Source organism: Artemia sp. Qi Xiang Cuo, chromosome 19, assembly GCF_049724085.1.
Source record: "Artemia sp. Qi Xiang Cuo chromosome 19, ASM4972408v1, whole genome shotgun sequence".
Lineage (NCBI taxonomy): Eukaryota > Metazoa > Arthropoda > Branchiopoda > Anostraca > Artemiidae > Artemia > Artemia sp. Qi Xiang Cuo.
Window position 1 is genome coordinate 60617653 of NC_142812.1, and position 14126 is coordinate 60631778.

Consider the following 14126-nt stretch of genomic DNA (forward strand, 5'->3'; position numbering starts at 1 on the left):
TCTCATTATGTTACTAGAATAGAAAATAGCCAAATTATCCCAATGCTCCTTTAACCCTGTAGCTATGCACTAACTGTACACACGCCTAACATGCCACCGTTTTTTTTTCAAATTTTTACACTTTCTCGGCCCAAACACAATTAAATGCTTACTTTGAATTTCCTTCAAGATGAAATTCCCACTATCATCAATTCTTACAGGCTGATAGTACATAGTTTCTGCCATATTTTCCAATTCCAATCCCTTCATACTACTGCCAAGCTTTAATTTTCTGCCAAATTCAAAAAACGCCAAGTCCCAATTTGATTGAGCAGCGAGTTTGGTATTTCAAGAACGCCAGAATATTGCTAGACCAAATCCAGAATATAAAAACCCTTCTAAGCAAAACACCAGTAATTTGACATCCATGCTAACGGTTTTAACGATTTTATGACATCAGTAAAACGATTTCATCTCCAGATACAAAAAAAATACAATATATATACAAAAAATTCTTGCCGTCAGGGTAAATACAGTTTTTCAGACTTGAAATGAAAGCGTGGGTAGATCTTGCAAAGAACCTTCCTAAAGTTATTATTAAATGTCATGGGCACCCATGTTTTTATTTTTAAGCCATTTCAATTTGATTTATTACGGTAGTAAGATTCTTTTCCTATATTGCCATATTCCAATATTCAATTTAATTGGACACTGACCTTCAGGAAAAAAAGAAAATGATTAGAAAATGTAAAGCAAAATGAAGGGAAAGAATCTTAAAAAAAACTATATTTAACAAAGCTTCTACGAAGAGAATAATCAGCTTCGTTTTAACAAGTTTTACTGATAAATATGGACAATAAGAGTCACAGAAGTAGGCAAACTTAGTGTTCATGGTAATAATTTATTTATAACCCACCGCACAAACAATGTGATAAAAAGTGGAGTAAAGAGAAAAAAGAAGAAAAATAAACCCACACAGCACTTAAAGTAAAATAAACAAACAAAAAGAACATTCAGTGAAACAAACGAATAATAATAATATATTTCTTACCACTTACAAAAGGGAAAAAAGTGAAGTACCAGGAAAGGAAACAAAAAACTAAAAATGAGCAAAAAATACGCAAAAAAGAAACAACAAATTGGCTAAACAGGTGGATAAGACTATGGTTAGGACCAAGACAGATTGGCGCATCATCAATTAATTTCAAACTTAATTTTTCCCCTGAAAGAACAGCGGCGACGGATCGGACAGAACGCGCTAAACCAAACTCAGTTCAGCTACTAAGAAGCAAGTCGTCACCATAAGCTAAGTATGATACGTCTGTGAACCACGTAAGGCAAGAACTACATATACCAGACAAAACATGTTCAATAGAAGAATTAAAGATATGGGGAGCGACAACTCCCCCTGCCTATCTCCACACTTAACTGGTATATGTCCGAAAAAATTCCCACTTCCTGACTTTAATCTTAGATATGAATTTGAATACCAAAACTTTAGAACAAGAATCACAAACGCATTGACACCGAGCTAACTAAGAGCATAGAAAGCTTGGGCATGGCAAATAATATCGAATGCTTTTTATATATCAAGGGTACAAAAATGATGACTAGAATTATTTCGAATGGCATCCTTAATAAGCTGCGCTAAAACGCGATGAGCATGTTGACAACTCAAACCTGACCTGAATCCAAACTGGCTAGCCTCATAATTTGCAAAGTCATCAATGTGTGGAAGCAATACATACTCAAATAATTTACTTAGAGTACAGGCTACAGTAATTGGCCTATACGAATTATATGAATTCAGATCTTTTCCTTTTTTTAATATAGAAGTACCGCTTCCATATAAAAATGAATCAGGGACAATAGACCTAGAAAGGCACATTTGAAATAATAACTGGAGATGCAATAAAAGTTCAGCGGAATGCGGATCAAAATGAGCCGTACAAATACTATACGTACAAGGTCACAAGCCTTTGACTTCAACTGTCGAAGAGATTTCGCAATATTAGATTTTTCAACAGGAATAATATGTCTTTGGCTCACCCTATTAGGAAGAACTTTTGCCAGTAAGGCAGAAAAAAGGCTATGAACAGCATAGTTAATCCCGGAACAGAAGAGTGTATAGTGATTAATCCATGAAAATCTTGGAATAATATCACTGGAGAAAGAATCTTCGAGTTTTTCGAGTTTTGACGCATTCTACACAATTTTGCACTGTTTACCATTAGACGGGAATTCAGCGCCCGAAAAACCGAACTGCACGAAGATGACGCTTATAAGCCGATGTTGTTTTCTGCTTGATGCTAAAAACTTGCCCACTAGAAGGTCTACCGTAAGCAATCCGCAAATATGACCAAACATGGGAACTCATTGAGACAAGGAAAAAAGTAAAAGCATCACTTATCCAAAGACAAACCCCCGACCAACAGATCCTCAGAAACGATGAATACAGAGCCGCGGATAAAGAGGTAAAGAAGAGTGCCAGAAAACACGAGAGAAACCTGCTGGACCGAAAAGCAGTGCAGGCAGAAGAGGTGGTGGAGAGAGGTGATTCAAGAGCCGTCTATAAAATCACTACTGAGATTATTGGAAAGAAATCCTCTATTCAACATGGTCCAGTAACAGACCCCTCGGGCATCCTGATAACACAGCAGTCTGACGTAAACGCAGTTTGGTCCAGTCACTTCGAGAAGCTGCTGAATGGACCTCCACCAGACGATCCCCTAGAAATCCCAGCAACAACACTGTTTTCCTTAGATATCAGCACGGATCCACCGTCATCCACTTATAGTATTGCTGCAGAAAATACGCTTAAAATTAGGTAGTGGCCTGGCGAATACTGGATATTCGTGGAAATGATAAACGTGACCGTTCTGATCTGCCTCAAGTTCTAGACAGTGCTGTTCACAGTAATCTGGACGACTACCAAAATACCTTCAGATTGGAAACGCAGCACCCTTGTGAGGATCTTTAAGAAAGGCGAGACGTCCTTCCCAGGCAACTGGCGAGGAATCTGCATGCTTTCCATACCTAGCAAATTGCTGACGCACATTTTACTGCAGAGAATCAGCTAGCACCTCGACAGATACCTTCGTGACGAGCAACATGGATTCAGACCGAACCGTTCATGTGCAGACTTCATATTCACCCTACGGCTACTGACGGAAGAAAGCAGAGAATGACGCTCCAAAATATATATGATATTCATCGATTTTGAGAAGGCATTTGACTCAGTAGACCGCTAAAGTCTGTGGAAGATCCTACTGCATTACGGAATCCCTGAAAAGATAGTTTCACTGATTGTTGCGTTTTATGAAGATAGCGAGTGCTGTGTAAAGACACCAGATGGCCCAACCTGTTTCTTCCGCATTATGTCAGGAGTTAAGCAAGGTTGCGTCTTGTCACAGCTACTTTTCGTAATTGTCATTGATTATATATTGCGAAGTACAAGCACAGACGGAATCCAGCTGAAGCCAGAAACACGCCTCAGTGATGTAGACTTCGCTGACGACATCGCCGTCCTAGAATCATGCAAGCAAAGACTCCAAGAACTCCTTGACAAAGTGAGGGAGATAGGTGGCCATATCGGCCTGAAAATAAATAATGAGAAAACAAATGCATGGCTACCACAGATTCACCCCTGAGCATCACTTGCGGAGACCAACACATTGAGCAAGTCGTCCATTTCAAATACTTGGGAAGCATAATAGAAAGTACCGGATCGACCTCAAAAGAAGTTCTCACAAGAATCAGCCAAGCCAATAGGGCCTTCAATAGATTATGGAAAGTATGGCAGTCCCAAAGCTTCTCTATACTGCTAAAGTTACAACTCTTCAATAGCAATGTTATACCAGTGCTGCTTTACGCAGCCAAAACCTGGCACCTGAACCAGGAACAAGAGAGAAGAATACTTGCTTTCAAAAACACATGTCTCAGAAGAACTCTCAACATCCGTTGGCAGCAGAGAATAACAAACCAATCCATCCGTGACAAGACTGGCCAGCTTCTTGTGACACATATCATAAGAGTCCGCCGATAGAGATTCCTTGGCCATGTACTACGTATGGACAATCTCTGACTACCAAATTCAGCGCTCCATTGGCAGCCATCGGGTCCACGCCGCAGGGGCAGACCCGGAAACACCCTGCGTCGAAAGTACCAGACAGATCTCCGTAACCTGCACACATGAATCCAACCTCAGTGGGAGGACATACTTGCAGCAGCAAACCGGCGGGAAGATTGGCGGCTCCTTCTTGATGCCCTGGGTGCCTCTGGAGGCACAGGCGGATCTAAGATCCAAGGTAAGGTCTACTGTTGTTGAGCTTGTTCACGACTCTCATGGTATGCCCTATTTGTATCAAAATTACTGAACATCTCAAGGGTGCTGCAAAGGTCCCTAGGTCCCTAAAATAGTCCCTAACAAAAATAAATTCCCTAAAGTCCCTATTTCTTTTTCTCTTTTTTATTCTGTTTTCTTTAATGTAGTCTTTCATTGCCTTAAAAAAAAGAACAAGCCTTTAGTCAGATGATATGGGATTTTGACATGGGGTTCTTGTATCTCATCCCGTCATCTAGGAGTTATAGTGTGTCCCAGAGGGTTTTGTTGTGCCATCTACTTTCAGTTAGTTTAGTTTTGATGTTGTGGCCGTCTCGTCGAAAAAAAAAGTTATATCTGACTTCGGATTTTTTTTTTGAGGGGGGGGGGGATTTGCAGTAAAGAAAACAGATATTTGTTCAATGTTTTTTATCTTCTTTTTCATTTTTTTTTTTTTTGCTGGAGAATGGTTTTCAAACTTGTAAAATTGATGGTTCGATCTGTTAGAGATTTTTATAAACCCCTTACCACTATGTTGAAGAAGGTAAAACTTTTGAAGATTTGTACCTGTGTGTTTTTTAATTATTAGTCATTATTAGTCTGATTTTTATACCAGTTTTGATACCAAGAAATGAATGGCCTACTCATTTTGTACTGGACTACCCCATGAGGTCCATGGTTCACAGCGACCCAACCGTAAAAATCTACGTCAACGAAAAAGAAGATCCAAATGAGTCTATGTCGAATTAATTCAATCCTTCTTCCCACACAAAAAAAAGCGAGTAAATAATAAATTTAACCTTTAAAAATAAATTTAAATGTTAATAAATTTACAGAAAATATGAAGCTTCGTCCTAGACGTCAGAATTTGGTCACATTTTTGGGTTTGAGTCAGATGTCTGTTGGATTTTGGACCAGCACAGTTTCAGAAAAACGTTCAGATTTTTTTTGGTAGGGTGTCGAAATTTTCGTGATTTTCAAATAGACCGAACTGAAATCTGAGCCGCGTTTGAGTGCTTTCTGGGTTTAGCTTTGTGTTGAACGCCAGAAGCTTCCAGTCGTTTTTTCGTGGCTTTTTACTAGTAGTAACGCCAGAAGAAAAAATGCTTGAGCTTTCAATGCCAGAAAAAATTGCAGGATATTAAATAATGAAACAGCATGTCATGCTACCATTTGTTTTTGAGCAGTTTAATAGACTTTGGGAGGTTGATAACTCACCAACTGCATCTGAAATGTTACAATTGGTAGAAGACAACCCTGAGGATACTCAGAACATCCTGTTGCTGGCATTTGAAGGTCAACCTACAGCCAGAACATCCCCATTCCACCAGAGCCGGCACAGTTCTTGCGCAGACTTGCTTTGCTCGCAAGTTCGGCTGGGGGATTCCCCGATTAGAAAGTGATCTCCAAATCTAACCACCGTTCTCGTCAAAAATTCCTGTAGTTGTAATTAAGAAAATTGTCTAATTTTTACCTTAAAACGCAATGTTGTTTTCAAGTGTCATGAACCCTAACGAGACATGTTACATATGTTACTATAATATGTAATCATTATGTTACTATAAGAAAAATTAGCCAAATATTCCCAGTGCTCCTTTAACCCCGCACCCGTGCACCAAAGGTACACACACCTAACACGACAATGGGATTTCAAATTTTTACACTTTCTCGGACCAAACACATTTGGATTCTGACTTTGAATTTCCTTCAAAATGAAATGCCCACTATCATCAATTTTTACATGCTGATAGTAAATAGCTTGCGCCATCTTTTCCTATTCCAATTCCTTCATGCTACTGCCAAGCTTGAATTTCCTGCCAAATTCAAAAAAAGCCAAGTCCCAATTTGGTTGGGCAGCGAGTTTGAGAACGGCAGAACGTCAGTTCAAGAACGCCAGAATTACCCTAGACCAAAGTCAGAATATAGAAACCCTTCTAGACAAAACGCCAGAAAACTTGGGCTTCTGGCGCTCAAAGCCAGATTCAAAAATGATATTAAAGCAAGTTTCCTGCTTTCACCAGATCGAGGCCAGAGCATTCAAATGTGGCTCTGAAAGGAACAAAGTGGAAGCACTGAATAGATGGATAGTCGCATCCAAGGCATCACATAAGCGAGTCCCTTTGTCATTGGCAGGAGCAGCTGGTTAGGACGTTTTACAGCTGGTAATATGACCGGTTTTTATCCATGATTAGCAGTATACATGAACATTATATGTTATCAGCAGAAACATTGTAAATTAATGTGCTCAATCACAATGATATGGTAAGTCTCTTCTTGATCATCTTCTTGTTTCAATATTGGCACTGTATAATTCAGGCAACACTGTATTTCCTTTTATTTCAGCTTAAATCTATTTATAGATTTAAGTTTAAGATAAAAATGGAGAGGTGCTGCCCAATAGAGTGAATAATACACCGTAAGAAATAAGTTGTGGTATATTATGGGTAGTATATCTGTAACTTTACCAAATTTAGTCATAAGTAATTTATTCACCAATAATTTTATGTTTCCCACCAATTTTTATCAGCTGCTTGACTAAACAAGCTAGTCGGAATAGCGGTGCTTAGCTTTCCAGGAGCTTCCAAGGATTGTTGACTTATGATTTCCTTCATATTAACCGGATGGATCAAGACGGGTACTATTCTTTGGTTTGCTAACCTGGCTACTGAAATGCCGTCCGATTTGGTCCCTAATTGGTGCCTGTTTCAGTGTTAGGAAAGTCCCTAATTCCCCAATTTTGGACATTGCTGACTCTATGACCCCTTACCTCTGTATAGAGTGGGGCTGCGGAAAGTTTTCCTTCAAAACTCTCTTCCTCTCTTAAAAATCATCACCAATATGCCTCTCGTGGAAACAGTTTTGTACATGGCCTCTTCTAAATTGAATATTAAAAAAACAAGATTTTATTTTCACGATATGTAATAAAATTACGTTCACGCGATTTCTGGACTCACATCTAGTTTAACTGCATCCCAGCCCCCCTCCCCTTCCAAAGTCTTTTGACAGTCTGAATATACACCTAGCATATTTCCAAAAATTACTATTTAGACGGCTTGTATTAATTTTCGGAATTAAAATCATCAGTAACTGGTTCAAAATGCCAATTAAAAGAGAAGAAGAAGAAGAAATTTCTGCTGGCCACCCCTTAGGAATAATGGCTCTTCCAATGCCTTGGCCTAGCATGTGCCTAAGGAGTCCTATAAAACTGAACTACGCTGACATGTTTTTATAATATCTACAATTCTATGTGAAACTTGTGTCTTAGTAAAACTGTATAAAAGTAAAGTATGGAAAAGCAAGAAACAGGCTCCAGCCTCAATTCTCTGGCCATTTGCCCCACGACTTCAGGCAGTCACCTTCTCTGTCGTGTCACCGAATATTCCTGTACATGTCTCAATATGCATCATCAGGGTGTTCATTATTTAGATGAAAAGCTGCTTTCTGATGCTAAGAAAGAGATGCAAAGCAGTGCATGAAGATTTTAAGAAGCCTTGTGAATTCGTAAATACATAGGAACTTTTTATAATCTATTTTTAACTCTAAAATGACTTTATTTGGATAGTCACAATTTCTGCCAGTCGTTTGTTTCAAAACGCAGTCACAAGTGCATATATTGTGAATCATCTCAGGCATTATAGACTCAAGAATTAATTTCTCAGTGGCGCGGAGGGGGAGAGAAACACGTGAATTTTTTGAAAAATATATAATTTCTTAAAAAAATACTTAAAAATCCTAAAACTGTGCTCACTGATGGACGGTAGAAGCACAATAATGCATTTTTGAAAAGTGTTTTATTCGACCTTCAGTCTTTAGTCTGGAAATACGCACTTGTTTTTGGTTCATATCCAGTATTCGCATCGAAAACGAAAAAGTGCATGTCAAACTTTTTTTTTAATAATGTAGATTTTTCAGGTGTTTTAATCCCTTGATCGTGCTTATATAATAATTTGGAGGTAAGTGAAGGCAGTGGATGACCTTTACAGATGCGCAAGGGCTGCTTCCTTCATAATATTGCTTTAAAAATACAAATCAATTCTGAGGGAAGTAAAGAGCAAGTGACAATTTTAGTGACAATTTTTGTCACAATCGTCAAAAGTGACAGTTTTAGTAAAAACCAAGCACCAGTACTTATATTTATGTTTGTTTGATTGTTTAATTTATGTTTATTGTTTATAATGTATTGCGTAATGTTTTAAATTCACCAAGTAGCGTGTTTTTTAAATAATAACTTTTCTGCACTACCACTTGAATAGCACCTACTTCAATAGCACCCCTCTTGCTGAGACGCCCGTATCAGCTATTTATATGCACATAGTATGTTTTAATTTAGTTCAACTATCCATTCAATGTTTCCTCAGGTGGTTATTTCAATATCCTCAACCTTACCTTGGTAATACTTGCTGCTGAAGCATTAGTTTTGGTGATAGTGATGGTGGTAGTAGTAGTAGTAGTTGTGGTAGTAGTAGAAGCAGTGGTAGTTGTAATAGTAGTAAGAGTAGCGTGGAAATATTGCCTCTTTGGTGAGTTTACGCTAAAGCTTGATTTTTGTTCTATTTCTTTAAGAAACATTGCAGAGACGCAAGGGTCGTTTAAATAGAAAAATAAGAAGCTTATTTAAAAACTTTAGCGTAAAAAGCAGTCCCTGATGAGGGGGCAGGCCCTTTCATATAAGTAGTAATTTCTATTCGTTTTAAGTTTTAGTGTTGCTCCTTACTTTCAGTTGAAAAAACTTTCTTTGTTTCATTATAATATAGCCTATCCGTCGTGAATTGCTGTGTTCTATAATAGAAAGAAATTGAAGAACTCCCTTCCCTCCCCTCGTAAAATTAGCAATGGAAAATTACCCCTGTGGAATATTTCTTGCCCACCTATTGAAAGCTCCTCCGCAAGAAATTCTATACCTCTTACAACCCCTCTGCTATTTTGATAACCGGATAATTTGAATTCACTCAGAGCCTTTGGTCTGCAGTTTCTTTTTCCAAAAGTCAAAATTGAGGTCCATTTAACCAATTAAAATTAAAGATCGTTTATTTTCTTAAATTGGAACCATTGCCCTGGGACTTTAACGGTGATACGGACTCTGGGAGGAAACTTATTAGACCTTTCAACGTTTCTGGAAAAAATAGCCAACACCAAAACCAGTCTAAATATCATGAGGGTTTCGGGGGGCTTTCAGAAAAGGGTACAGTTGTAACAGGGTCCAGTTAAATGGGGTTGAGTTACACAAGGGCTCTGTTAGACGAGGTTTCAGTTACACGTTGGTTCAGTTAAATGGGATCGAGTTGCACGTGAAGTTCAGTTGCAAGGGATCAGTTAATTGAAGTTCAGTTGTAGGAGCGTTCAGTTACACAAGGGTTCAGTTGCACGGGTGTTTATCAAGCAGATATTGGCTGTAGTCTTCATTATATGTTTCAAGAGGGGTAGAATGTAAAAAGCGGTATTTAAGAGTGGTACTTTTTCAATTTCCCTTTAGGGAGGGTTGGAATTATGAGAGTAACATGTGAGAATTCTCGACATTTGACCAATGAAATCATCAAATAGCGACTTCTGTTGTTACTTCGCTGGACAGTTTAGCTGATTAGAATTCTTAACCCCTTCTTGCAGTTTTTTATCCCCTTGACTTTCTTCTTTTATCCTCTTGATTCATCTTGGGTCTATATGTACCTAAAAACCAAAAGTTTCTTAAATTTTGCTTTTGGTTCTTTCAAAATAACAGGCAGCGCATAAAAGGCACAATGACATAATGTATCATTTATTTTTTGGTCTTAGACTAGGGCACTTTGTATCCAAGGAGTTGTTGTACGAACTTCAAAAACTGTTAATTTGATTGGAAATTAAAAGTTCTACTGTCCTTTTTAATAGTCGAAAGTGATTGGAGGGCAACTAACCCTCTCCCACGCCCACTATTTCCCCAAACACATCCAATCAAAATTTTGAGATAGCCATTTTGTTCAACGCAGTTCAACGTAGTTAAAAGTTCCATAAATTAGGTCTTTGAGAATGACACCCCCCCAACTCTATGGGCAAGGGTTGTAAGGTATGCCCTTGGGGCATATAAGTATCATATAAAAAGTGTTTTTTGGAACAAAATTTTTAATTTTGGGAACAGAACAATAAATTGTCGTAGAAACTTCAAAATAGGCTCATTTGATTGGAAATTAAGAGGACTAGTGCTCTTTTCAAAAGTCGAAAGTGATCGGAGGGCAAATGCCCCCCCCACGCCCATCATTTCCTCAAAAACTTCCAATTAAAGTTTTGATATAGCCATTTTGTTCAAAGTAGTTGAAAGGTCCGGAAATTATGTCTTTGATGAAAACTTCACCCCCCCCTTCCAAAGCTCTCAGGGCAAGGGTTGTAAATTATTCCCCAGAAGCATATAAGGTTCTTATAGAAAGCTTTGTCGTAAAAACTTAAATCATTTCATCATTTCCCCAAACACTTTCGATCAAAATTTGGGATAGATATTTTGTTCAACGTAGTTGAAAGGTCCGCAAACTACGCCTTTGAGGATGACAACCTCCCGCAGCTCCCAGAGCAATGGTTGTAAGTTATGCCCCGGGGGCATATAAGGTTTTCATATAAAGCGTGGTCATATAAAATTCGGAGGGGGCTCATTGGATTGGTAATCAGAAGCTCTAGTGCCCTTTCAAGATACAAAGTGATCGAAGGGCAGCTAATCTCCCTACAAACACAAACGCGTCGTGTTGTCTCAATATGCATTTAATAGAAATTTTGAGAAAGACATTTTACTTAAAATAGTCCAAATGTCGTATAATAAGGCTTTTGGGGTTGAAACGAGCCCCCAGAAACTTGGGTCAAGGGTTGTAAGTTTTAACCCGGGGGCATTTAAGTTTTTTGTGGAATCAATAGCTGTATAAATTTTAGAGGAGGTTTACTTGGTTAAAAACTGGAAATTTTCAACAAAGCATAAAACTACCACAAGTCAGCATCAATAAATAAATCAAACCCAAAACGAACAGAAATTACAATAAATAACCGAGCAAACTCAAAACGAGCAGAAATTAACACGAGTAGGGTTCAAAGCCCCTATGCCTTCCCAAGACCAGAACATAATTTGCACTTGACTGATTTTTTTTTTTTTTTTTTTTTTTTTTTTTTATGTATTCACTTTTATAGCTTAAATAAATCAAATACTATTAGCATTTTAAGGTATAAATATCAGCATATTATAATAATATCAGCACATAAAACTGATATATAGTAAAAATATCAGTATAAATATCATTTTATGAATAGTATATAGTATAATATCACCATATATATCAGCATATTATATAGCATAAATATCAGCACATTAAACTGATAATGCACATTCATTTTTTTTCCAGTAAAGTGAAAGTTATGTTCTGACCTTGGGAAGGCAAAAAGGCCCTACTCCTACTCCAACGGAGGCCCCATTTTGAGCCCTACTTTTGTTCATTGCTAACTACCAAAATGGTAGATACTGTCAAAATGAGTTAATTCTCGTTTATTAATTTTAAAAAAAAACTTTCCGAAAAATAAGATTTTCAAATAAAAGTAAAGACCATTTTAAACTTAAGCTCAATAGATACAAATACCTTTTAAAATTCAAACTTAAAACGACCAGAAATTACTATCAAAAAATAAATGAAACCCAAAACGAACAGAAATTAAATAAACAATTATAGCAACAAACATACAACAAGTAATAAAATAAATGAATAAATAGATCTATTAGCGCGTAATGCTTAGATTGAATATGAAAATAAAGCTTAAAACGAAAAAATAATATTTTGCTATTGAAGTATAAATGTAACTCAAAACGATCAGAAATAAAATAAACATTCAATGTAAACAAACATACACGAGATATTAATTTAAATCAATAAATAAATCTTAAAACGAGTGAAACTTAAATTGAATATGCAAATCAAGCTTGAAACATATTGTTTATTTAATTTCTGTTCGTTTTAAATTTCATTTATACTTCAATAGCAAAATATTTTTTTTTCACTTGTTTTAGGATCAATAAATCTCAACGCCCGGAGGGATTATGTCGACCCGGAGATTTCGTTTTATGATCTTTGAGCCATTTTGAAAAAATGGCTCTCTCAAAGTTCTTATCGATGGGTTTGAGGAAAATAGGACATGGAAAGGGGGGGGGGGGGGGCTAGCGGCCCTGGAATCTCTTTTGACTCTTAAAAATAGAACGAGAACTTTCAATTTCAAATCATATGAGCTCTCTCCGAAGTTTATACGAGAATCCCTTCTATAAGAACTATCTTTGCCCCCAGAGTATTACTTACAACGCCTGCCCCTGGGCCCTGGGGGGGGGGGGTGTGTTGAACCTGGAGTTTTAATTATATGATCTTTGAACTATTTTAAAAAAAATGGCTATCTCAAAGTTCTTATCGGATGAGTTTGAGGAAAAAGGGCATGGAGAGGGGGGGGGCTAGTTGCCCTCCGATATCTTTTGACTCTTTAAAAGTGAACTAGAACTTTCAATTTCCAATCACATTAGCCTTCTCCGAGGTTTATACGAGCATACCTTCCATAAGAACCATATATGCCCCCAGAGCAATACTTACAACGCCTGCCCCAGGCCCTTGGGGGCTGCGTCGACACAGGAGTTTTTCTTATCTGACCTTTGAACTATTTTTAACGAAATGGCCATAAGTAAAAGAGTTTTTGTTATATGATCTATTAACTATTTTTAACAAAATGGCTACCTCACATTTTTTATCAGATGTATTTGGGGAAAAAGGGCTTGGGGGATAGTTGCCCTCCGATCGCTTTTGACTCTTAAAAAGCGCACTAGAACTCTCGATTTTCAATCAAATAAGCCCCCTTTGAAGTTTATACGACGACCCCTTCCATATTAAGCGCCTCTGGGAAAAACAAATAAATAGTAATAAAACATTGGAGCCGTAGGGCCTTTACTAAAGGCAACGCTATAGCGTTGCCTCTGATTTCTGTTCATTCTGGGTTTCATTTATTTATTGATGCTGATCTGTGGTAGTACGCTTGATAGATTGTTTGATTCTATTTTTGCTCGTTTTTTTGATTAATGGAGTACTTTTCTTTGAAAAACTTATTTTGTGGAAAAAGTTTTTTCAATTAATTATTAAATAAAACCAACAAGTTTTTTTTCAACTTTAACTAAGCAGCAACATTGAAACTCAAAACTAGCTAAAATTATTATGTATTATAGGGGGGAGGGTCTACACCTCCCAAGTACCTCTTTCTTCATTGTAGTATTTCTAGTACTTTTTCAAAAGCGACTCATTATTCTAATTAAACGCCCCTTTTGTTTCCAGAGTCATTCTAAACAATTATCTTAAACAAAAATGTAAACTTTAGCGTAAACAGCATGGGATTGAGGAGGGGGAAATTGCCCTCAAATACATAATAATTTCTGATCGTTTTAATTTATAATGTTGCTCCTTACTTTCAGTTGAAAAAACTTGTTTTTTTTTATTTAGTTTCTGATCGTTTTTTAAATAATACCGGGAAATCCGGCTTTATCTGCGTGAAACATTCTCCTCTACCACAGATAAATCCTCTAGGCAGTCCGATCCTGTGAAAAATTACCCCAGACAATCACCCTGAGTCGGTAAAGAGAAAGTACGATGAATAAGAAGAGTTTTTCTTAGGAATTCTGGCAAGTTCCTTAAGCATAAAACCTTCCCCTGAATAGTTCACCTCCCAGAGACTCCTCTTCTGTCTCCATCGAAAATACTACCTCCGGAGACTCTCCCCCCAGCAGAAAATTCATCCCCCTCCCCCATCCCTCATCTAAAAAATGTAGGCAAACTTCCAAAAAACAAATATTTTACGTAAGCAA